Source organism: Condylostylus longicornis, unplaced genomic scaffold (genome assembly GCF_029603195.1).
Source record: "Condylostylus longicornis isolate FDR11 unplaced genomic scaffold, ASM2960319v2 ptg000028l, whole genome shotgun sequence".
Lineage (NCBI taxonomy): Eukaryota > Metazoa > Arthropoda > Insecta > Diptera > Dolichopodidae > Condylostylus > Condylostylus longicornis.
Window position 1 is genome coordinate 842,191 of NW_026577997.1, and position 24,996 is coordinate 867,186.

The 24,996-nt window shown below is 23.2% G+C and overlaps 1 long non-coding RNA gene across 1 annotated transcript; it reads right to left on the reverse strand.

The window, feature by feature from the left end:
* Positions 1 to 24,959, reverse strand: LOC129607750 (uncharacterized). Its single transcript, XR_008696839.1, has 4 exons — positions 24,624 to 24,959; positions 11,785 to 11,952; positions 10,790 to 10,962; positions 1 to 551 (listed from the first exon to the last, which is right to left on the reverse strand). It is a non-coding gene; the product is annotated as an uncharacterized LOC129607750 (long non-coding RNA).
* Between the last annotated feature and the right edge of the window lie 37 nt (positions 24,960 to 24,996).

Consider the following 24,996-nt stretch of genomic DNA (forward strand, 5'->3'; position numbering starts at 1 on the left):
TTGTGTGTAAAAGTGAAAAAAAACTTTCAATTCCAATTATTGTTATCACGTACTTAAATATTTTATCAATTTTTTTAACTTACACATACGAAAAGCATGAGTTAAAAGATACACTCTAAACTTGTGAACAGCTCTCTTCACAGATTCCCTTGTTCTTTACCATATCAAAACGATTTAGGATACTAAAATGAACTTTAAGTGTGCGTTCATTAAATATTCGTGTTCTACAGCTTTCCACAACAACATTTAAATTAAGACAAAGTCTATAGGTATTCATTCTCAATGTATGAGTTACTTAAATAAAAAAAAGTGGCTACTAATAAACTGGTTGTGACTAATAATGAATTTCCTTTTTATTTTTTTAAAACGTGTTTTTTTTGTTATAGACTTTTGTTGTTTAATTGCGGTGTTATGAGCAAACAAAATAATTTGACATCATTCTTTTATATTCCTTCTTGTTTCTTTTAAATTAAATGCTGACTTTCCTTCAATTATTTTTAATTAAATGCTGACTTTTTTAACAAGTAGACTGAAATCAAAACAAACTGAAACTAAAAAAAAAATTAACTTTAAAAATAAAAGTTACATTTAAAAAAAAATTTTTTTAATAAAAATGTGTGAAAATAGAAATTTTAAATTCTAAAAATAAATTCGTACACTTTCATATTTCATTGAAAATTAATGCTGGACAGGAATATTCCATGTATCCTTCCTTACATTCGGAAGGGTAAAAATTGAAAAAAAGAACTCTTTATTTTACATCAGAAAAAGCAACCGTTATTATTAAGAAAGAAAAATTCTAATTATTTTTTTCTATTATATTAAAAATATTTCAGAAATTTTCATTAAGTGTGCTTAAATTTTCAAAACAAAATTCATTTTAAAAAGCGGAACAGTGGCGAAATCACAAAGAAAAATATTTTGGGACATTTAAGAAAACAAAACTTCATGCTTTTTTGAAAGTTAATTAAAAAAAATAAAGCAAAGGAATAATAAAAACTAAACAACTTGATTTGAAATAAAATATGAAAAATCCGAAAGTTTTAGCAACGATTTTTCAATTGTTCAAAAATTCATAATGAGTTCATTTTCTTTAGGAAAAACTAAAAATTAAAGAATTTTGTACGATATGCATGAAATGAAATTGGTTTGCCTAAAAAATAGAAATAATAAATGACACACAAATACGTTAATGTTTAGGAGTGGATATTATTTAAAAGTTCCAGGTAATTATAGTTGAAATAATTTGGTATGGACTTTTTGCTATTGTAATGTGAAATAAAACGAACATAATAAGGTAAATCTTTGGTTAACATTTGTGAATGCTTTATTTATGAAATTGGATCTGTACTACATGAGCTCTAAACTATCGTTTTTATTTTGTTTCGCGTTAAATTGCGAACTAAATACACAGTTTAAAATCAATTTCAAATATTGAAAAATTAAGAGCCAATTTCTTGTTATTGAAGATAATTTTTCGAAGATAAAGCACACTATGAAATCAACTTTTAATAAGAATTTTTTCTCTCTTTCAACTTGAACTTTATTATAGAAGATAATGTAATTTTTGTAAACTGAAGTTTTATATATTAGACTGTAAATGCATCGCGACCTTGGTATAAAAATCCATAAGCGCTTTTCTTAATTTGAAGGCATGTAACTTCCTTGAGAAACCTGTAAGTTTCGGTAAACCGCAACTTAGTATTTTCCTATTTTTTTTTTTGCTCTTAAAGGACAATATTCTTATTTAATTTTTGTTTACATTATTTTATTTTTGTTTCATTTCTCAAAGTGTGTGAAGTTCTGGTTATTACACTTGAGTTAGTTTTGCAAAAATTGACGTTTAATTGAAGAACTTCTTGAAATAAAATACGTTTTACTCTTCTATAAAACCAAACTGAACTACACAGTCATGCTTTTATAATTAAGAACTTTTATTAGCAGACTTTTAATTAAGAACTTTCATACGTATTATGATTTAATTTGAACTTATAAGCTTTGATTTGTTTTTATCCTGATTTTTCCACGAATGTGTACGTCATAGTACATAATTTTGTATTGTGTACAAAAGTTCAATTTATGTTTATACATATAAAAAACGTTTCTTTTTGATCTTCTACATTTTAAAAGACACAAAAGGCCGACATTCCATAAAATTAAATTAAAATAATGAAAATTATTTTATTTTTGTTGTGTTTTTTTCTTCTAAAAATAAAAAAGACCTTAGCTTGTTTTCATTTTCTTGATTTTTACTTAGAATTTTTTCACTGTATTTTCGCTCGTGTAAAAATAACTAAAAATTTGGTTTTGTAGATATTATTAAAATCAATTTATCTGAAAGTTTTAATCTCTGGAAGTAAGAATATTTATATATATATATATAGAGAGAAGAAAGATTTAAATAAAAAAATGTTTTTTTATTTTTGTTTTCATTAAATTTAAGTTGTTTTTTTTTTTTTGTAATTTAAAAATTATTAGAGCTATAGAATTAAGGATTTCTTTTTTTTTACAATAAAAATTTAAATATAATTTTCAAATTATTTTCTAATCAAATTTGAATACTAAAATAAACTTGTTTCTTAATCCTTTAATTTATAAGCTAAAAAGTATTGTTATATAATGAACCTGAGCTATGTTTATAATTAACGCTGAAAACAAACTTTTACTTATGCGGTACAACAAATTCTGTATAATCAAATATTGCAAAGGATGTTCTAGTAAAGAATATTTCCGTCAATCTTTTATCTCATACTTAAATTTTTTGTGCCTCAAAATTTTTTTCCTATATTGTTTAGCTAAAAATTGAAGAATTTTAATATGTTGCGTAATACAAAAATAGAAAAAAAAATAATAAGATACGCTCCAAAAAATTTTTCATTTAAAAAAAATTATTCTGTGACGTGGGAGGAGGAAAATCTAGGTTAGATCTGACTTTGAAGAAACAAAATGAAAATAAATGAAATACACTTTTATTTTACGTGAGTTCATTAAAAATTATCTTTATTACGCTTCTTGTCATTTGATTTCTTGATTTATCAATATTAAGTGTGTACTAAAGAGTATTAGAAATTTTCAATATCTACAAAAGGCAAATATAAAATTGAATTAAATTAAACAGAAAAAATTATTTTCTCTTTTTCATCAATTGTTTGTGTTTGCGCTTATATATATAATTTTTAACAGTCTTTAACCTTGAAAGTAAAAATTTATTAAGATAATTCCTGCTTGGAAAATCTGGATTAGGCTATTCGACGCATCAATTTCGGAGTGACGTTGGCGATCAACAACAGTGGTTATTGGAAATGTTAATAATAGTATTTGCCCTATATGTGCCACATAAATTTTACGGCAAGTATTTCAAAATGAACAATGAAAGCCGACTATTTGCAAGAATTTAACACCAATTCGGTTAGATAAGAACAAAGTTAAGGCTATTCATTTCGGGATGGCATTAAAATCTTTATTTTAGTCAGAAACAACACCAACATTTACATTTTCCTTTCTGATAGCTGATGAGATTGCAAAAGTTTTGGGCTTAAGGTTAGAAGTTAAATTTAAAATTCTACAATAAATTATTCAAAAATCCTTGTCTTATTTACAAAATTACGAATATACTCTTTTGTATTCTAAAATTAACTTACAATTCTAAACTTATTATGCTACACTGTATTTTGATGATTCGTAAACTGTTAACGAATTTTTAATAAACGTTTTACAATTACATTAAAAATATCTATTTGTATACATGAATGTAAATATTTCACTATTAGATATACATATGTACATACATATTATATATTATGTATTTATGTTTTACAAAATTATATTTTGCCCCCGTTACGCTAAATTGACATAAATTGAATTTAAGCAGGTTATTTGCATACATTAAGGCGTAAAATTCTGTTTACTTAATAAATTAATTTGTCTTCTCGTGTATTTAGTGTTTCTCAATAGAATTTTCAATGTTGAAAAACAAAATAGCACCAGAAAAATATAAAAATACAGAAAAATACAAAACAAAAATAAGAAAAACATAACAGTAATGAAATTAAAAAAATTAACACGTGTTTTTCTTTGGAAAATTTTCTTCCTTTTTGGAGTAAATTGAGAAGAACACTAACCAAGATGAGAGAAAAATTACTTTCATTTTGCGAATTTTTCATTAAAAAAGAAAATTTTCTTTATTGTAAATAAAATTTTTTATTTGAGTTTTTGATTTAATGAAAAAAAATTGTTGTGTTTTTATTTCCGCGCTTATTAGGAAGAAAAGCAATAAAAAAAAAACTTCTTAGTAAAAGTGTTAATTTAGACAATTTTTGAAAATCGCTTGGAGTGAAAATTCCTCTTTGGTAAATAAAATTAATTGTTGTAATTCTTGGCAGAAACAAGAGATCGCTTTTTAACTTTTTTATCTTATTATTTCTTTAAATTTATAAAAAATTTGTTATGTAATTTTTAATTTTTAAGAAAAATGAGAATTTTTGATCCTATTCTTATAAAATTAATTGTAAATGGGACTCAATTAGAGTTTAAGTTATTTTCAAAAAGAAATTAAAGTTTTAGTTATTTTCAAAAAGGCGGACAGTTTTAATCAAAAAAATATTCGAATTGTAATTCTTACTAATGGTAGTATATTATTTTCCCAACAAGCACTTGGATTAAAATTTCGGTATTAGCATTTTCATAATAATATATGTATATCAATTTTGTACTACTGCTATTTGAATAAATGAATTTTTAATATTTAATGTTTATGACAATTCTAAAATAATCTTTTTTTTTTAAATTTCCTTAAATTTTTAATTTCTACATTAATTAATTTTCACAGCCAGTAAATACCCCTTTTTCCTAAATTTTCCTTATTTTTATGGTTTCTTAATGTGTCTTCCACCTAATTCCTTTTTTCCTTTACTATTTTCTATATAGTTAAATTTATTCTTATTGCGAGTACAAGTATAGTTAAAATTTTTATTAATTTGTTTAAACATTCATAAATAGGCACATTTTCATCAAAATCCTTTTAAAAATAATTTCTTGAGAAGGTCTGTTTATATTGTTTGTTGAATGTGAGAGGGAGGGTGGAGATTCTACTTTCATTCCTCTGGTTCATAAAAAATTTCTTTCCATTTTTCCATTTTTTTATTTTGTTTCTTAAATTTTGTTTTTACAAAGAAAAAGATATGTAAGATTTTTGTCTACTTGCTTGTAGTTGTATTTTCCTTGCAAAATTTAGAATTTTTTTTTTCTTTTTTATTTATTTATTTTTTTTGACTTAAAAAGCTAAATTTACAAACAAAAGAAAAACAGTCTTAAAAGTAAAGAATTGTAGGTTTCTTGTATTTTCTTTTTTTTTTGTTCCTAAATTAGGTTCTGTAAAAGTTTAGGGTTCTTATATATGTACGTACTCTTTGTCTTAACACATGTAAATAAGTTATAAGAATACATGTGTGAGTGTATAGAGAAGAAAAAAGGATTCCTTATTATTAAAGTAATAATTATTATAATCATTATTAAAAGTCTTCTAATTTTATTTTATTCTTAGTTTTAATAATTTTCATCTCCCATTGGGTAATGCTTATGAATTTAATGAATTTTATAATAGAAAAATTATATTAAAAACATTGCTGGAAAAGTATAATTTTCTCGAGTTGTTGTTAATTAATTTAATCTGTATTTTAAGGCAATATTACTGTATTAATAGTTGCTTATGCTTAGCAAAACGAAATTAAAATTCGTAAGAATTATTTTTTTTAACCTAAAATAAAATAAAATCAAGAGTTGATAATTTTTTCGCCAAATTTGTATAAAGCAATTTCTTCTAAGTTGAAACTAGTTATTAATTTAGTTTAAATTATTTTGAGGTACTTTTAGTTAATTTTATCCCTATATAAATTTGAAAATTATTTAATAATTGCAAATTTTTAATAATAAAGTCGAGAATTTTAGGCATATATTAATTAATATTGTAAAAGGTACTTTTTTAAAGTGAAAAACCGAAAGAAAAAGAAGAGTTAAATAAAATTTTTCGTACAAATTTCTTACATTACCCCACCCCAATCTTGAATCATTTGAATTTCATTAGAATTAAAAACAAAAAAAAATGAATGTGTATTTTTAAGTTCTCATACTATGAAATATGAGAAATATGAACTTTAATATGTTGTTCATAGAAAAATATGAACAACATATTAAAGAAATTATTTAAACAAAGTCCTTAAAAAGTATTTAAAAAAATCATCAAAAGAAAGAAAAGAAAAAAGAACGCGAAAAAATACAAAATAATTTTTAAAATAATTTTTTTTGCTCAAGCAAATTCTACAAATAAAAATTTAGATACGAATTATATTCTAAGTTAAAAGGAATGAGAGGCATTTATTTCGAATAAACAGTTTTTAAAATAACGGGTCAAATAAATCCATTATGTAAAAAATAAGTATTTACATTTTTAAAAATGTTTTAAAATGGAAAGACTACTATATAATCATATCACAACATCAAATCATTTCTCGATTTGATATTTTATTGTGGATTGGTCATATAATTATAATTTTTTTCATTAGATGTTAGGTTTATTTGTTTCAACAAATAAAATCTAAAAAAAAAATCAAGAATCAATGTATCTATATTTGCTAACTGAAGTTCACTTAGCAAATATTTAAAATAAGTGAATTCTCACTTATTTTAAATAATTTAAAAACTAAAATCTCTTAAATTCCTGAACAATACTTAACTTTATAAAGAAAATATTTTTTAATTTAATAATTCATTAAAATATCACTATTTTATGAAATAATTAAAAAAAAACATTAATCTATCGTTCTTTAACGCATGTAATAAAACTTATACCAAAAAACATTTATTTAACCAAATTTATATGCTTATTATTATTTTCTTTAAGGATTATAATATTACTCAACATTAAAAACTATTCAAGAATTTTGGCATTTCAACACAAAAGTTTATTTTCAAGATTTTTTTTCTTCTTTTCTTTTTAATTAAATCATTAAAGTTTTTAATATTTTTATCAAAATCATGTACTTAAAATGCTCTTCTTAATAAGGAAGTATTTAAAGAAATTAATTTAATATTTTGCTCTTCTTCTTAAAGGATTTCATTTGTGCTTAATGTTTGAACATGTTGCGCAGAAGTAACGAATACGTTGAAAAAGAAACAATTTCAATTTAGTCGTAGAAGATTAATAAGGAAAATTTCTCTTTCAAAATCTTAGAGCGTAAAGTACTAAAGTAAATGTTCTAAGATCTGAAACAAATTAGAAACCTGGGGTCTTATTATGTAATGCGATCTTCTTGAAACGATTGAAAATGCGATTTTCTTGAAACGTATCCGGAAAAATTATAAGGTAGTACCAATCAATTTCTATAAAACGATCACCAATCAATAGTACCTTACAATTTAGTTGATAATCGTTTCACAAAAATCGAATTACATTGTCAGGCCCGTAAATTTTTTCCTGTTAAAAGTAAAATAGTTCGACCTATATCGAGAAAAAAAGAATTTTCGAAAATTCTTGAAAATGCTTGTTACATATCTGATTTTCTACAAGAATAATTTTGATCATAAAAACAATTTCATTTAAATGACTCCTATCGATATTTAATGATATTTGTGGACCACATTTTAATTTCTCACTTTGTGCCCATACACACTCACATGAAATAGGTGTACTGGTACAGTAAATGTATTACAGGGATTCGTTTTCAACATTTTTGTGTAATTTACTTTTATAATTTTGATTAAGGGATTTACTATTTTTTTTTCATTTACATGCAAAAAATCTTCACATATACCCTGGCATTCACACGTACGTTTTACTTTATTCTGTCGCGTTTCTAAAGGAATTTCTTTTCTTAATTTTGAGCGCACCTTTACATTTTTCTTAGAAAACTGAATTTTTTTTTTCTAAAAAGGAAGCTCTCTGTTTCAATGTTGGCTGTTTTTTTTTCGTACTTTTTGCTTTTAACTTCGTTTACTCTTTAATTTGTTGAAAAGGATATGTTTAAAGAATATTCCATTTTTTTCTTCATATTTTATAATAATACTATGACAATATTATTTTTGTTAAGATATGGATGTTGCACGAGAAATTTTTAGGGAAAAAAATGTTTTATAATGAAATGAAAATTTTTCTAAATCTTTATCTTATTGTTTACTTTTTTTTTACCTCCTTGTTTACTTGTTCTCAAAAAATAAAAAGAATATTTACCTACATTTCTTGTTTACTTACAAAGTGAAAATTTAATTAATTAGTAATTAAAATGTATAAAAATGTTGAAAGTACACGTAATGCTAATAACATGAAAAGTATTCAATGGATCATCGAAAAATTGTGTATTGCAATAATTTATCTGTAATCAAATATATTCTGTTTATGCGTCTCAATAAGTTCCAAAGACACTTTAAATTCGTTTTTGTTGCAAAAGACACTCTCAATTTGATTAAAAAAAAATAAATTACATTTTTCCATTCAAATAGTTGTGTCTATTTAGTTTTCAAACTGTGATGCCTTGAAATACAGTATTGAGGTATTCTTAGTTCTTTTATATCTTGTGCTGATTATCAAAATTGACCATCATAATTTAAAACTAACATTAATATGATGAAAATGGCGATATCGAAATAAAATCTAATTTTCAAATTAATATTTTTAAATATTCTAAATACCAAAAGCATTTAATTATTATTAGACTTTTAAAATAGCTCTATTAGGTAAAAGATACGCAAAAATTATAGAAAATTTATTGAAACTCAGCAGAAATTCTAATTAAAGTTTATACCTATATAATAGTGAAAATAATTCTCATTTCATGATACAGGTACTACTATTTAACACAATCTACATATTTTAAATTTGATAGATTATTTTCTAATTTCATTTATGCTCTGTAATTTATATAAATGAATTCGAATATCTTAAACACATTTATTACAATTACACTTATGTAATATTATATAAAATCTTAATTTGTATGTGTTCCTACTTCTTCATTTATTTATATTATTGGTTATATAACCACATTTACGTATGTGTGTACAATTATAAATTACGTGTATTTAATTTATTCATAATAAACCCAACAATATTGTATATAAGTTTCATTTAAATATTACAATGCGTCTTCTATAATTTATATTTTGTTAATTATAGCATACTATTCATAATAGTTTATATGTAAATAAATATATATAAATCATTAAAATCTGAATAAAGGAATTTATTGAAAACTCCCATCTCATTGTCATTCTATTAGGAATTCTTTAATCCCGTATAATTTTCTATTTTCTGCTTTGTAATAAACCTTTATACAAATATTTTATCATATTTAAAAACAGCAATCCCTTCTATAACGTAACATCTACTACATAATTTCGATATAATATGTAAATTTCATTTTTCCTACCTATTTTCATTTAATATTTTTACCCTGTTTAACGTGTTTTTCTTTCACCAAAAAAAAATTCTCATTCGCTTATTCGCACATATAAACTGTCATTAACTACATATTTTCTTTGACTCACAACAACACTGTCGATTATCTGTAATTTTTCTTACATGTCAGTAAATCATTGTAAATATTTTGCATGTCAATTTACTTTTCTTGATGCGTAATTTATGATTTCTATACTTCATGTGTTGTTTGTGCTTGATAATAAAATCTTTTAATATGCAATTGTCTAATATTTTTTTAATTTGAGCTTATTTTTATCAACATAAAATTTACTAATTTAGACAAATAAGTTTTGCTGGACAATAAGACAAATAAGTTTTATCTACATAAAATTTACTAGTTTAGACAAATAAGTTTATAATGTAAATTCACTTAACGTAACAATTTTACAATTTTTCGGCTCAAAAAATTTAAACGTTAAGCAAGGGATTGTTGTATATAAACTAAAAATAAAAATATTATTCTATATACCTATTTGTCTCTTTTATTTATTCATATTACATAAATTATTCTATAAGTATTCATGTTACATACAAACAAATATACCTAAATACTATTTTAAATCAAGATAAATGATGTTTCACAATATTTATTATCTTTTCAGGATTTTCAGATATCACAATATAAAAAGAAAATAAAAAAATAAATAAAAATAATATAGACTTAACCTACCTATATGACAAAAACAAAAAAAAAGAGAAAAGACTTATAAATTAAGGAGGAAAAAAACAAAACGTTCAACACAGAATAGTTGTTGAAGAATCGTGGGAATTCATTTGAAACTATTAAATTCAGGTGAAATAACATTTTGTATATTTTTTTCTTTGTGTAAATTATGTATTAGTATAAAATGATATTATGTGAACCTATGCACATACAAGTATGTATTATGTATTTTTTTTATTAATCACGACAAATTCAGCAAATTAGAGTAAATCTGAAAAGAAAAAATACCAATGCAATCCTTCTGGGTATTTGTAGAAATAATAAATTTAGTTTTGATATAGACAATTCTATAATGTCATGATTTTTACTAGATTATTTTATAAGATTGCGGTTCTGTTCTTATTGTGAAAGAAATTTCGAACTTTTATAGTGTTTGTGTTCAGAAATGGCGTTTAGGAATGGAGTTATAGAAAACTTTACTTAAAGAAAAAGAGAAAAGATATGAGGAAACAAAGGAAATTTTTCAAAAAATCCAGATGCATATATGCATTCCTGATGATTAGGTCAGACAAAAACATGTAATGTTTTCAAAACACTTGCTATACAAAGTCAATTAAAGTTATAAAAGCCAATTAACGACTGTAGTTTTATGTTACCTTAAGTTGTTCCATATTGATGTATAATTGATTGTTCTATTTTGATGAAGATTAAGTTTCGTAAACATGAGTTACAACTGACTGAAGAAAATAATATGATGTGATTCATTTATATGATAAGTAAATTTCATTCCGATAAACTTTCATCCCCAAAATTTTTGGCATCGCGACCACTAAAATGAAAATAAATTTTAACAAAATATTTATACGTTGTAACTTATTAAAATAATGAAGGGGCATAAATGTTATCCTCCACAATTTTATCATAACTATATAACTGTGATAATAACATAAGAAAAGGAATTAATATGTTCAATTACAAAACTTTTTTTAGTCAAGACTATGTAATAAGACAGTCGCAGTACTACGGAATATTAACGATAAGTAAAAAGAAAAATTTAACAAACAATTAATTAATTTTAAAAACAAAATGAAAAATACTTTTAATGAAAAAGATTTATGAACTTCAAAATTTCAATATCCTTAGAAAAAAAATCTCGATATTTGGAAAATCATAAGAACACTCCTTATTACTAAAACATTGCAAATGTAAGGTACATATACATATTTATTTATAAGTTTGTATTGTTGAAGTAGAAAAAATTGGCAATTAGTATCAAATTAAATTACATAAAACTGATGATTATTAATTGTTATTTTCATTAAAATTTTAAAATTCTTATAAGGTTGAAGTGATTTTAAGAGGAAATAGATAAATTAATTATTGCTCATTCAGGATTATTACAATATTCTTCTTCTCTATTAATTTTATTTTCTTTTTGAAATTTTTTTTTGACTAATGACAATGGTGACGTTGACTTATGTATATTTTGCTTTTTCTTTGCTTTATTTGTTTTTTTGAAAATTTTACACGAAATTACTTAAAATTAATGTTTGGTAATAAAATTCCGAAAACAAAATTTTTATTTAAAATCTGCTTTTATGAAAAATAAAGATTAAGGTTTGTTTGTGATAAGATAGTGATTGATTCTTACTTGTATTGTGTTGTAAATTTCAGTTTCGGGCATTGAAATTACACAAGATATTTTAATGTATTTTAACAGTTACAACACTTTAAAAAATTAATATGATGAATTTTTATTGCAAAGTCCGTGTCCAGCTATAATTTACTTGTAGTGTTAATCCTCAAATTGATTGTATACCTAAAATTAAAAGAAAAGTTTAGATTAGCACTCAATTTTCTAAATCAACTCATTTGATAATTAAAAATCTTTTCTCTTATTTAGTATATTTGTATATTGCTAATTTTATTGTACGAATAATAATATATAAAAGTTTATAACATAATTACGGAATAACAAATTTTAATTAATAACGAGAGCTTCAAAATAGACTTCTTAATCAATTACTTCAGCTTCTACTAATTTATTTAAGAAAAGAATTAAATATTAAATAACCTCCAATGGAACTGCACATGCATTATAAATCACGTTATCATTCATTTTACAAATTCTATTGTGTTTGATATAAAAGAATAGTAAAATCTCATTTTAGCCAAATACTTCAAAAAAAAATTCTTTCATTCGTAGTATATATACAGTTAAACTTAAATATAATATAAAATCCTTTTAATACTTCTTAATAAATTTAATATTATTATGAAGTGGATAAAGAATAGGATTAACAAGACAATGTCCTTTTAATGTTTTTTAATTTGTTGATCCGTACAAGTAATAAACGAAATGTTAAACATTATACGTGTTTGTGTGTTATTGAAAAAAAAATAATTGTGTCTTTCCTTTAAATTTATTATGATTGTCCGTTTTTTGTTTCTTTTTTTTCTTGTTAAGTTAAAATCCTTTTGCATTTTCACTTAGATTTTCAATTTATTTTCTCTTCTTCTAATTAATTTTCAATACAAAAAAAAAAAAAAAAAACAAAAATATTTATTTTTTTTAACGATAAATTATCCTTCGGGATTAAAACCTATATCAATGACACAAAGTAAAACAAATCCTGTTGAATTTTATTTTATTCGGTTTTTATATTTTCATTATATCCTTACTCGAAATTTATAAAAGTTTCATACATATATGGGCATCTAATTTAATTGTTAATAATTAGGATACAAAAATCCAAAATCAAAAAAAAAAAAAAATTAAAGTATCGTAAATTATCTTCAATTAATACGATAATTCTTATTTTATTATTAGATTATAATATACTTAAATATTATATATATAAATAGTTTGGATGTGGAGACTAATTATTTTTTACAAGAAAATAGAAAAAAAATATATTGAAAAAAAAATTACTTATTTAACTATTTAGCCTTCCCTTGTTCTAAAACGTATAGAAATTTATTTAGAATTTGTTTGATATATTTGGGTACATAGATGTTAGTTATAATTTAATAATAAACGAATATTCTTATTTACTATTATATGCGTGTAAACAGTAAATAAATTTGTAATTCAACTGTGCTATATACATATGTGAATTAATATAAAATTAAAAGGAATGTTTAAATCTCTCTACATTCTAATCTTAAATGAAAAGATGAATAACTTTTTCGTATTATCTTAAATATTAATACTGTAGATATAGGATTATTAAATTATAAGAACCGTTACGGTAGTAAACAATCTGAAATAATTTATATTATAAAAAAAAACTAAATAAATAAGAAGACCGTAAGTTATACAATAATAAATTATAATTTTATTTTTGTATTATCTTGTAAAATTTATTTTCATTAGTTTGTCACCGACGATAGATTGAAACTTTTGTATAAAACTAATTGTGTCTATGTTCTCTTTATAACTGTTTGAATACTTTTTAGAAAGATCACAATATTCAATAGCTGAATTGTATAAATTCAACATTTTTGATCATCGAAGAATAGAATTTAACCGTAACAATGTAAACATTAAAATTGTTACGGCTTGAAAAATATTAAAATTCTGTTGTAAATGAACGTAAATGCAGGAACAATTCCTGTTTTATCAAAAAAATTAATGCGAGTATTAGAATATTTTGATGCATGGAATTTTCCAAAGTTTTAATACTAATTTTGAAAGTAGTAAATTTTAAGCCATTAAAATAAAATATTTTCATAATTTTTCTTAAAAATTGTTTAATTTTATTTAAAGCTGAAAAAAACTTCGTCTCAAAAATTTGCAAATTTTATTAGAAACAGAAATTTTAAATTAAAAAATATTAAATGCTTTATAATTTCAATTTAATTTTTTTTAATTTTGCAATTATTTTGGTTAACGTTACGTAAAATTTCAATTTAATTTTTTCACTTTTTATGATTAATCAATTTTTTTTATTTCCTTTAAATTTTGGTTTTTTATAAAAAAAATTTTCACTGTAAAAAATAATAAAATTTATTTGCGAAACTTATTCCCCCTATTTTTCATATAATTATTGTAAAATTATGGAAAATTTTTTTAAGTGGAATAAATTATATAATTAACACAAGTATTATTCTTAAGTACCATTATTTAATTTGCGCATTTTTAACAGAAAATCATATCCGTGTATAAATATGTGTTTTTTATATTAATATAGGTCAGACAAAATATTATTAAATGTTAAATTGAATAATAAATTTAAATTTTTGGTATGATACAATTTACATATAGCTTATGTATGTATATATGTTATGTTTATATATTGATGCATTATATTATTAATGAAGAAAATATTAATGAGATTTATTTAATGAAGATTACTTGTTACGTAAAAAAAGTTAAAGCAAATTTATTGAATTGAGTTAACGAACGTATTTGACCGGACATTTTTAATAATATTTATCGGTGTACTTGACAAATTTTGAAAAATAGATATCTTTTGAAGCAGTACTCGGTGTTAAAAATGATTAGAATGACTAGAATAACTAGAATGACTGATATCGGACCTTGAATAAGACAAAAATGAACAACAATTTTACTAGAAACCATGAAACGTGTTTGCCACTAGTGAAGTAAGTTGTTATTCCACCCATTCTTTAACCGAAGAGTCTCTCGTTCAAAGCACGATCAGGTCAACATACAAAATTATATTTAATAATACATAGCTTAATATACATAACATATAAAATATAGTGATGAATTGAGAAAATATTTTATATAAAAATTGCGAAGTGTTCTAGAAACGTACTTTCCAAGTACCATCTTTCCATAATCAAGAATTGCTATTACAATGGCTTGACTCTTACAATCTCTATTTTTAATATTAAAAACAATTTAGTTTTAAATTGTCAACCAGTCATTACAAATTAAAATATTTTTATAAATTTTCATTTAAAAATCTTTTTTCGTTGCACTTGTTTGTTTACAAAAGAATAATTTTTTTATATTATTTTATATTTATAAATTCAATCCCAATGGCAAAATATTTCATTTAATCAAAAGAATACAAAAATTTTCATTTAAATATTACTCTTATACAACCTGACACTTAAAATATTTATACAGTACATGAAGGACAAAATATTGAATCGGCATACCATACTTAAAATATTACTATAATTTCATAATGACTTTAAATACAGTTATTTATTAACATTATATAATTATATACTATGTTTATCGTTTAGAAACATATTTGAATAAGTTTGTTTTTTTCAAAAACACTTGTGTATGTACTTATGTATTACGCTTTTATATGAAGTGAATATGGATGTGTGCAGGTTTTATTATGTACTCGTATTAAGGGGTGAGAAAAAAAGCTCATCCAAAAAATTTCTTGATTTCATTTTGCTTTATTTTGTTGTGACCTGGCATGATTTTGCAGAATATTTATAAAGTTTAAGGTTGGATTCGTATAAGAACATATCAGAGAAATATTTTGCTACTACTCTTCGCAAAATATTAATATTTACTATTTTATATATTTACTACATTTTAATATGATTAATATTAGTCGTTTTTGTTGAAAATTATTACAATGTTACAATTGATTGAACAGAATAAGTATAACACTTTAAGATTCTACTGGTATGGCAAAATATAATAATATTAGACGCATAAAGAATATACATTTAATAAATAATGATATTTTACTCAATCACACAAACTTGTACGAATGTACATATGTAATATCACTTATACAAATTTGTTTGATTGACCTATAAATATATATATATATTTCAGTTTATATATACATATATACATACAATAAGTATCATGTTAAATAATAGGTCACATCATTATAAAAAAATCCTAGTAAATGCAGCTTGGATGTTAAACAGCATGGAAAAATGAAAACGATGCAAAATTTTTTTTAGTCACATTACAAAATCGATAAAAAATGGCCAACGAAAATCATTTTGTTTGATATACATATATTTTTTCAGAAAAAAAAAATTAAAAGTAACAAAAACTAAAAATACACATTAGAGGTCAACAATATTCTATAAACTGATTGAAAACATTAACAATTGGTTATCAAAGAGGTCATTTATTTTTATATTTTTTATGTTCAGTAAGTTGTTAATTTTGATTTTATGCAGCGTAAGATTTATATGACCAAATGGGAATTACTAGGTCGGATCGATATATGAGTATAATTTTAAAAGATTCGTGACATAATAAAATTATAAATTGCTTTTAATTTTATTTTTGAATTATTTTTGATGTAGATAAAAAAAATATTGATTACAATGTATGAAAGAAATGAGCTCAAAATAAATAAATTGAATTTTTTCTTTTTTGTGAAGAAATATGAAAATTTTAATCTTAAGACCCAAAAAAAGGCAATTATTATTAAAATACCACTTAAAAAAATTATGTGTATGTACTTTGTTTTGCATTTTCGTTTCGTTATATTAATAAATAAAATTACTCTCTTTCAGAATACTAAATTTTTCTGAAACCAAATGTAACATAAAAATATATTTCATAGTAGCACCATAAATGCAAAATATTTATACGAAGGCCTAAAATGTCATATTTTAAAAATTTAAAAACTTAAAAGTAAATATTTTAATTTTTTTATATTGTTGCCAGATCATGTACCTTTATTTTCATAAGGGATAAAACGTGATACTAATTCCCTATATGTAAAAGAATAGAAAAAGTGAACCTAAATTATTGTATTCTATTTAAGCTCCTATCATTTCCCTATATTTTTATGTTACACATAATTATCGTCACAATAAGGACTACTTTCTACACACAATCAAGAAAAATAACAAACAATACAACCAAAACAGAATACGAAAAAAAAGGATTCATATTGTAATAAATTTCGTTTTAATAGAAAATTTTCTTAACAAACAAAAAAAAAAATAGAGGCAAAATAAAAAAGAAACGCTTTTAAAAGTAATAAATAAATGTTATGAAGTGAAAAGGTTCATTGGAAAACATCTTTTAATAAAATATGTTGTATAAATATTAAAAAAAAATAAATTTAAGGATATTGTACCCCCGTACCTTACGGTAAAATCCATATAAATCTTTAACAATATTTCAATATTTTCTTATAAAAATATAAGAAAAAATAAAAGTTTCCAGAAATGCTTAATCTTTGAATTTTTATACTTTAAAATTGAACAACAATTTAATAATACAAAAACTTTAGGAAGGATTTTTTTTTAAAAGCATTAAATATTTTTTTACATTGCTACTACTTTTTAGAACTAAAGTGTTTTACAATTCCATGAAAAAAAAATAATTTTTATGCCAATGATTTAATTCTAAAATTTTATAAATGAAGGCATGAAGATATATAAAACCAATTTATTATTGACATAGCGGAAAATGTGTGAGAGAAGTAAAAAATTGACGTTTCTTCTTAAATGAACGTTTTTTTCATTTTTATATTTGTAAAATAAAATGCTTGATATAAGCAAGTGGGTTTTCGTTTATTTAGTTCTAGAATAGTTCTAACTTGTACGTTCGAAAATTCACGCTACACACCCTAAAAATATAGATCGTTCGGATATTACTGGCTGTTAAATATTAGAAATGTAGCGCAGACCTCTAGTATAAATTTTGTCGCTGCCTCAAGATGGATGACGAAAAGTATTGGGATAAGTATTGGGATAAACAATGCCATTTATGTTTCAGACTTTGTAGACTGCGTAAACAAAAAAAGCTTGGCTAAAGTTCTTGCATACTGTTTAACGCTGCAACTTAGAATTTTTAGTTCTAATGTAGAACTTTCAGCGCAGCGTGCATAAACGAAAACCCCCCAAATCTTGTGATGAATGAAATCTCTTGATTTTCTCTCAATAATCTTTTAAAAACTACCTAAAATTAACGAGTTACCATTAATATAAAAAACTTCTTCATCAAACATCGCGCATTGCTAAATTGTTCACGAAGTTCGCGAACATATACATCACACTTTTCAATCAAACGAACTAAATTCATGCACAATATTCGAAAGTGTAAGTTTTCACATATGTATACTGTGGTTTCAGATCTTATCTTTAAATTAATAAAATTTTGACTCGTATCTGACTGATGCTTTTCACAGGTAAGTTGTTAATGTCATAATTTCATGTAAAAGCTGTATTTATGTAATGCAACAGCATCGCCGCCGCTGACATCAATCGAATTATTAAATATGAATTTCGATATTAAACTGCAAAAATTTACTAACTCTTTAATAGTAAAGCATTGAATTATGCGTATTAGCTCCGGAATAAGGTAATCCATTTTAATATCTGATTTGATTTTATGTTTCCATCATGCTCTTAAAAAAGCAAATTAATTTTTTTCTTAAAATAGCTGATAAATCTTATCTTTACTTTAATCTATAATTATTAGAATCATGTCGCTTTTATTTTGCATCGTTCCATTTTGCAATATAGTAACTATTTTCTGCTTTTATTCTTCTCCTTCTCTGTTAAATACAAATTCAATATTCTTCTTATTTATTATATTACTCTTAGCTTTTACTAGCATATTCTACATGTCTACATTTGTACTTATGTTGCTCTTGTCCAAAGTCATACATGTTCAAAAGTAATAGTAGTATATTTACACTAGAGTTCTGCTATAAGCCTGCACAATATTCAATATTTATATAATATATTACAGTATATAAGTATAATATTATATACATACATGTACTGTTATAATATTATATTTCCGTTTCGATTGGAAAGTAAGGATCCAATTTTTCTTAGAATATATACTGAGAAACGTGTTTTTGAAGTTTTTTGCTTACTTCCTGATTTTTCTCCTTTGTTTCTTTAAGATTTTCTTATATACAAGCAAAAACATCTCTCCAGCTATTTACATTTCTTCTTATTTCTTATTTTTTTCTTTTTTATGCTTTGGGATCTAAGTTGGAAGACCTTTTTTATATTGTATTTAAATAATATAATATGAAAAAACTTGTAGTATTAAACCGATATGAAAGTTTTTGTCTTCGTTTCTATGTTCATGTCCGTATAGTTTAATAACTTAAAAGCGTTTTTTTTACTTTTTAAGCTCATCGCCTTCCAGTCTCTTGCCCCATACCAAAACTTTTCTATTTTTTGTTTCTAAATAAGTAAATTCTACCTATATATTGCTAACATATAAATAGCATGGGATTTTACTTATATATTCTAGTAAATGTAAATTTCTGTTATAGATATTTTATTAGTTTTAAACTAAATTTTTAAGTCCCTGCGGCTATTAAATGATTTATAACATGAATAAATAAAATTTAAGATTTTCTAAAAGAAAGCATTACATTATTTTGGTTTATGCTTTTTTGTGTTCATGTAAAGGATCTGTAAATATTCTATAAATATATGGGAGTTTTAAGCTATATACATGTAACATCATTATATTAAAATTAAATTAAAAAGCCAGAACATATACTTAAAGTAGAACAAAAAAAAAATTAAAAAAAAAGGCTTGAAATGTTTGTCTTAAAGAATTTTTGAATTTTTTGTGCCAGTTTTTTTAAATAAAAAAAAAACTTTAATTTAATTAAAATTTCAGAAAATATTCAGTTTCTTTCCGTATGAATTTCCGTCATATGGTGAAACCAAAAGAGATTTATCTTTGTTATTCACATAAGAAGCTTATAGGTTTATAGGGGTACAGTTAGAAAACTTTCATTAAACTTTAATTTTTTTAAGCTTGTTTAATTCTAAAACTAATTCTATACAATAAGAAACTCATAAGCTATAATATGAAATTTGTTTATGATTTTTATACACAAAACCCAAATTTCAGGAAAATTTATATCTCATTTGCAAACCATACAAGTATATTTTATTAATCCTTCATTTACATACTAAGTTATACTGAAAACAATTTTGCAAATAGTTTGTTAAAGGTTAAAATTGTGATATCAGGCAAGTATGTGAAATTTTCTCATTTCAAATTCACTTTCAATAAATTTATGAGCGGAACATTTATATCGGTAACCAATCATTTGGTTAGGCAAGTTTTAAAAAATTAAATTTCATTCCAATTTTAATATGTTAATCGGTTTCCTCCCAATTTTTTCAATGAATTTTTGAAAATGTTGATAATTTTTAGTTATTCGTTAAAGTTTTGTGTAAAATAAATTTTTTTTTTTTTTTTTTAACTAAAATATAAAATATTAAGTTTTTATAAATAAGCAAACAGTGAAATAATTTTTATGCAGTTTTTTTGTTAAGGAACGGTTTTTCTATAAATGATTTTTGATTTCAATTATTCTACATTTAATATAATTGTTATAATTTTTATGAAAGTTTTTTAGATAGTTTTGGCTTTTATAGATCTTTTTATTGTGAATTTTGTTATTCATTTTAATGTAGCTCAAAAACGTAATGTGGGAATATGAAAAAATAATTTTTTACTTTTGTGAAAGGTTATTTGAAATAAAATAATAATTTTTAACAATTTTTTCATTTCATAATTTGTCTATTTTCGATGTCTTTATACTCTTATAAGTTATTTGCTAGTTTTGCAATTATTTTACAAATTATCCTTCCATCTTATACAATGGTCCTATACTTTCAAATAAATAGTAATAAAACAAATTGTACCTAGTTTTTAAAATATTCAAGTGTTCATTTTCAAAACATGGTGAATTGCTCTATATATGATTGTGACACATTACTTAACCATAATTGATTTTATATTGGGTCCTTTAGCTACTATAAAATATTTTACATAACTTTTTTTTCTACGAAATGTTTCTAATATTTTTTGTTTTTGCTGTTACATAAATAATTTATTAAAAATTATTGATTATTTTTTAATAAATAAAATAAAAAAAATGAATATTTTAAATATTAAACGGATAATAATTGCAGGAATTTAAAGTTCAGCATAATTTTTTTTTGTAATATCAATTTAAAAAAATATCTATAAATTTAATTATGAACTTTGTAAAATTTTTATTTATTATTAATTATTAATTAAAACAATTTGCAAAATAAATTTTATATTTATCCGATATAAAATATACCAATTATAATTTAAAAAAAAAAAACTAATTTAATTTTGTAAAAAGTTATTGTTTATTTAATTGACGTCGCTTTGCATCATGTTAAGCAAAAAAAAAATTGAATAATAAAAATCAATAAAACTGATATATGTGAGTATATGTGAGCCACTTTAATCACAATTTAAGGGGTGAAAACTTTTTATTTTAATCAATGTGAACACTTCACGGTCAATGAACCTAAAAATAATCACGTATCAATTTTGATTTTAAAATATTTACAAAATAAATTTTCGCATTAAATGTTGCCTTAAGCACATTTTAATATTTGAACTAAAATTTTAGCAGATGATATTTTTTAATTTCGTGTAAATTTCTAAATTTTTTCATTAGTGCTTTTATATGGAATTATGAAAACGTTAATCAGTACGTCTCGAACAATTTTCATTGCCAGTTATTGGCTTTTTGCTTTATATAAAATAAATTAAAAACCTCGCTTAACTTAAATTATATATTATAAATATATTTCAATGCTACTTAATTTTGTAGTTTCGGATTTTGCTTAGCTTTACAAACATAATATTTATCCGGAAAAATATAACTATGAGGCGACATGTTTTTTTATCCTCATTTATTTACATCTTAATTTTTCTTAAAATGGAACTCATTTTTATTGAATAAACACTCTTTAACAATAATTTATTGTGTTTGTCATAATCAAGTTTACCCCTACTTCTTAAGTTCAAAGTGATAACTTATACATAGTGTTTTTCTATTTACTTATAATTTCTGTTTTTCATATTCAATGCACAAATTTTTATGTCTGGGCAAGATAGAAAATCTTTTTTTTTTATAAGTACATACACTAAGTCCTCGAGATTCGACATCTTCTAATACGACATTTCGAGTTACGACATAATATAAATTTGGATCATTTTTATTCGGCTTACGACATTGAAAATTTAAAAAACAAATGTTTTTTTTTTTTTTTTTTGACAGATTTTACTGTTTTGTGAATTAAAATCTATACCGAATTTAGTTATAAGACGAGACTAAAGCACGTACTTCAATAATGAACTCTTTCTAGTTAAAAATTCTAGTCAGTAGTTAAGAATACGAATTGAAATGATAAAATATCAACTTAATCAGATTTTATTTTATTTATTTTTGTTACAACATCGAATTTTTTTGGTTTTGCTTTTTTAAACTTTGTCACCTTTTTTAAAAATGAAAGGTTAATTATTTTACAACATAGTTTGTCTAATTCACTTTTTGTTTCCATACATTTTTTTCCATCCTCAAACGACAATTCGAGTTACGACATAAATTTCTGGAACCAAAAATGTCGTATCTCGAGGACTTAGTGTAATATGTATTTTGGAACTTTAATACTAAGCTACAATAATAGTAAGTGGTGGACGCGAAAATTTTAAATTATAAAAGCACGTCGAAGTACTTTCTAGCAATTCCTACACATGTTCTGAACAACAAATAATATGAATTTCAAGTATCTACATTATTTTAAAATAATTAAAACCTATAAGACCATATTATAAATTTAAAATGTCAATAACACGGAATTAAACTTATTATGATAATAAGTAATTAATTATAATGATTTAATTAACATTATTAATAAAATAAGCAAAAAAATGAACTTTGCTTTAATTTTTTTTTTTTGTGAATTAAGTGTTTGACTAATGAAGTTTCAACAAACACACAATTTTGTATACGCAAAATATCGCCATTGTATTAGAATAGTAACACGAGTGGATTTTATAACGGATAATTTTTTTTAGTATTTTTTTTTTTTAATAATTTCATAAAGAAAGGTACATAGAGTTTATGAGTAACTATGCACATTAAAATAATATTTAAAAGCCCCAATATATAGCAAGTAACATTACGTTGATCAAATTCTATTCATTGTTTGCTCTATATATATGCAAATTGTACATAAATAGGACAATGCAATTTTAATTAAACAATTACCAAAATGTTAAACTTCATTAATTTGTTTCTGAATAACAATCAAAATAATATAAAACAGAGAATCAGGAGATTTATTAAATATTTGTTTTTGTTGCTTTTGCTAAATTTTTTATTATACTTATGTCCCCTTTATGTATTACTAAACTATTTATTTAATAACTATGAAATTAAACTAAAATATAAAAAAGAAAAATCGGTAATATCCCTTTTATATCATATATGTATGTATGCAGCTTGATAAATAAATTCTTGCGTAAAGCAATGTCACTATTAAAATTACTTATTATAAAATTTGTCATTCAATCATTTTATATTTTAATTTACCAAATATATAATAAATGCATTAATAATGAATTTTTTGTAAAAAATTAGTTATAATGAGAAAAAAACAATCGAGTTTATTTAAAACATCTATAAAAATACTAATTGTTGGTTTTTTAAATTAAAAAACTATAATAATTAATAATTTAAACCACAAAAATAAAATTAAAGTTAATGTGTTTTTTTTTCCTATGAAAAATCAATACATAGCCGCATGTAAATGAAAAATATGCAAAATTTTACAAAAAATTGCTTCTATTATGATGAAAAAGTATTTTTTTTTATTTATGCTTATTAACTTCAACATAATTTTCACGTAATGAAATATTTGATTATATTTTTTTTCGTTTTGAAAATTTATTTGAATTTAAAATATTTACATTTCCCTTATTGTAATTTTTGAGCACGCAGAATGGTTTACTTAATGTTTAAATAATCCCCTGTGTGTTTGGAACACTTTGAGTTTATCTTACAAATTTACAAATATTTTTCGTAATTTCTTGTATACATATCACATATTCGTCAAAAGTAAAATTCAACTATTTTAGGGGTTAAAAATATTATAATTGTTTTAGTTAAATGAAATATTAATATTGAAATTTTATGTAATTTTTTTTTAATACTACACTAAAAACAATGTTGCACTCGACTAAAGTTTAGCACAATTCCTGAGTTTTAACATTGCATCTACATTTATTTTATTTTTAGCTACAAATTACGAATTTGATATTCAGAGACAAGATTCTGTAACGTTTATAATCACATTGTACGTACCTTTGCACATACTTTAAATTAGCTGGAGCTAAAGCCCAGCAGTTTATTATAACTCAAATTTCTTGGTAGTTTAACGGGATCGAATGAAACGGGCCAATATTTGAATTGAAAATGAAATTTAAAATTTACATACATATATAGTGAATCTAGAATCTAAAAATTTACATACATATATGTATATGTAGCTACATTTACTTTAGCACACTTTTTTCTATTTATCTACATATACTTCATATGTAGATGAATAGTTGACCAAATGATGTTTCATATGTACATACATACATCGCAATAGTTTTTGCTAATGAATTCATATAATGTGAGATAAAAAAACATCTACATATAATGAATAAAAAATAAAATAAGGTGGGTTTATCATTGAAATTGAACTTACCCAAAAGATAGAATATAAAGAAAACAAGAACTGCAACATTATAACAAATTGATATGCAGTTGGCGTCCATCGTCGCAATTGGATCCACCTAGCTCGGATCCACACGTTGTTCATGTTGGGGGAGCCACCTTGCTCGGATTCAAACGTTGTTCATGTTGAGGGGATCCATCTAGCTCGGATCCACACGTTGTTCATGTTGGGGGAGCCACCTAGCTCGGATTCAAACGTTGTTCATGTTGAGGGGTTCCATCTAGCTCAGATCCAAACGTTGTTCATGTTGGGGGGATCCACCTAGCTCGGATCCAAACGTTGTTCATGTTGGGGGGATCCACCTAGCTCGGATCCCCTTGTTTTATCCATGACTATTGTTACA